The 3,156-nt window shown below is 40.9% G+C and overlaps 1 pseudogene; it reads right to left on the reverse strand.

Moving 5' to 3' along the window:
• Positions 1-421: 421 nt before the first annotated feature.
• On the reverse strand, positions 422-1,870 carry LOC110195193 (olfactory receptor 51I2-like; annotated as a pseudogene).
• Between the last annotated feature and the right edge of the window lie 1,286 nt (positions 1,871-3,156).

The raw sequence follows: 3,156 nt of genomic DNA on the forward strand, positions 1-3,156 counted from the left end.
GGTTAGTCCAATCATTACAGTAGTGACTGGTAAGTTTCTAAAACATTCACAATCTTGAACTCCACATCCTATGCTAACTTCATATTAAGCCTTCCTCTATCATATGCACTGATCCCTAGGCCTCCTCTTTCTTCCAGACAGCCAGATGAGCATATACATAAATAATTTGGTTGTATTACTTACTACAAATGAAAAAAGTACAAACTATAAGAAAATGGAAAAAGACAATGGAAAAAGGGAAATAATACATAAAGTATACTTAGTTAACTAAATACAATATTGAGAGATATGGAAATATACTTTAGAAGCTAATTGAAGAACGGGATATACTTTTGTTCCCACAATTACATACTTAGTCAGATATGTATTATATGCATAACAAAATAGGAAAATTAAATCACTTGCTACAATGGGGAAAAATAGTTCTATCATTTTTTATTCAAATCAAAGATTCCTTGAAGACTTCTTGATTTGTAATGGGAGCTGATAAATTTATACCTATTTTAGGTACATGTTAACTGACAGTTCTTCTGAGGCCACTTCTAAAATTGAACACTTGCTATACACATCACCAGAAAGATTGTGGCATTAATGTGATGATGGTGATTATGTTATTGGATGGCAATGGTGATGGTGATTACAGTGATGGGGATACTGGACAGCTTCTCTACTTCTCCAGAAGGTTTCCACCTACCATTCCTGTCTTCCTTCTCTGAAGACCCGAGGGACCTAATTTTTTTGTATCTTTCATATTTTCCATTCTATGGTTAAGCATTACTTTATGTGTATATTCTGCCTCCCCTATAAGACCATAAGCTCATCCAAAGCAGCCTGTATTCTATGGCTCTTTCTTTCCTAGTTTCCAACAAAGAATAAGCATTAAACAATGTTTATGGATTAAGATGATGACAGTGATAATAATGACTTCCAGAGTAGTACCACAACCCCCAGATCCAAGTGGGTCACATAGGTAGTCGGCGAAACATGCGGACAATACTTCTTCTGATCTCCTTTGTTTTGGCACTATAGATAATGGGGTTGAGAACAGGGGGCACAAAGAGGTACATATTTGACATAAGAACATGCACATACCGAGGAGCATGTTTGCCAAAGCGATGCACAGTGGAGACACCAATCACGGGTATGTAGAAGATGAGCACAGCACAGATGTGTGACACACATGTGTTAAGAGCCTTGAGCCTCTCCTCACGGGAGGCAATGGCCAGCACAGAGCGAAGGATCAGAATGTAGGAGAAGATAATGAAGAGGAGGTCCAGTCCATAGGTAGATAGAAGCACAAGCATTCCATAAATGCTGTTGACAGTAATATCAGCACAGGCTAATTTCATCATGTCTGGGTGCAGGCAATAGGAGTGGGAGAGCACATTGGATCTGCAAATGGGCAGCCTCTTGATGAGAAAAGGGAAAGGGAAGTGGGTTGTGAAGCTTCGGACTGTCACAGCCAGGCCTATACCTGCAATCACCTGGTTGGTGAGGACAGAGGCATAGCGCAGTGGGTTGCAGATGGCTACATAGCGATCAACACTCATGGCCAGCAGAATGCCAGACTCCATCATGGAGAATGAGTGAATGAGGAACTTTGAGCAAGGCAGGCATCAAAAGAATGTCCGGGATTGAGGCAGAAGGTTCTGAATACAGTGGGATGTAGCCAGGGACATGGCACATCATGAAGACAGATGGACAGGAAATAGTACATGGGTGCATGGAGGCTAGACTCCCATACTGCAAGGATTTGTATTGCTCCCAAGAGCACTGTATAATCATGCAGAGGGGCCAGCCAGCATTCTGAGTGCCTCTAGGCAGGAATCTGTAGGAGGAATGCAGTGGGGTGTGAGACATTGAAGTCCATGGTGAGAGACCAGGAAAATCACTCTCAGGTCTTCTGGCGCAGAGACATCAGAGAACTTTTAGAGGAGAATCAAGAGATAGGGAAATTAAAGGTTTACATTCAGAATTGGAGTCTAAAGACTTTAGCTATTCCTAGCTATTTGCCCACTGTAAATACTCATTATGTTTATTTTACTGCGTTTAGTGGTCAAAGTCCCTGTCCCCATTCAGTACCTCTTCCAGTCCAAGTGTTTTATAATCATTTGGCTTTACATCCTGCAGAAAAAGAACAATGTGCTCAAAAGATAAAGAATCATAATATTGGGAGAATACTGTAACAAATAGCATGCAATGTATTCTCCACAGAATGTCTTCAAAATGTTCCTGATTACCAGATAACTAGAACTATAAGTTCATAGCTCCCCAGAACTACCTCATTATGTAGTGCTATGGGGTAGGGAATTGACAAAATGTTGTACACACTCATCAAGTGAACACAAATGGTTTTGTGCCTCACTGCTTGGGGTAGCAGTGTCTCTTGTCACTACATGGGTACATTCTACAAAGGGCTGTAATCAGAGAATGTATCAGCAAGGGTGCAGGCTCCCGTGCTTTGTAGCTACATCATCCCCTCAGCCTTAGATGAGGCACAAGACCCATGGGGCATCATTCACCATTGGCTACTGTTCTTTCTCCCAAGTTTCATCTTTTTAAAAATTCTTTTGTTTACCCTCTTTCAACACTTCTCATGACTAGAGACAGTCCTCATGTACAGCTCCAGGAAACGTCATCTTCTTGTTGCTTTCTCAGTGATCATGCCCTTTGGACCAAAGCATTCTGGGAAATGTAGTCCTAAGAGAGTTCTTGTCTACCTATTCACAAATCTGCCTGGAAGCAACATGGAACTCCTTACAGAAGTGGAGGAAATGAAAAGGAGTATGATTATAAGGTCAAAGAGGCATAGATTTTGAATTGGAAGAAATCTCAGAGGTCTTCTAGTCCAGCCTTTTCATTTCATAGATAAGGCAACTGAGACCTCAGAAGGATAAGTGACTTACATGAAGTCATAGGGGTAGTAGGCTTCAGAGGTAAGTTTGGAATCCAGGTCTTTTACCTCCAACAGTGGTGCTCATTCCATTAGACCTTCTAGTAGAAACCATAGATCAATAAACTGAGTCTGAGAGAAATAAAGGAAATTCTCCTTTGTATATGCCAGAACCAAGACTAGAACTGAGGATTCTTGATTCCCATTTTGATATACTTTCTTCGCTAAGCATCTGATTGGAAAAGGACATTTAATCAATTTGC

The sequence above is a fragment of the Phascolarctos cinereus genome, unplaced genomic scaffold, assembly GCF_003287225.1.
Source record: "Phascolarctos cinereus isolate Bilbo 61053 unplaced genomic scaffold, phaCin_HiC Scaffold_726;HRSCAF=1367, whole genome shotgun sequence".
Taxonomy (NCBI): domain Eukaryota; kingdom Metazoa; phylum Chordata; class Mammalia; order Diprotodontia; family Phascolarctidae; genus Phascolarctos; species Phascolarctos cinereus.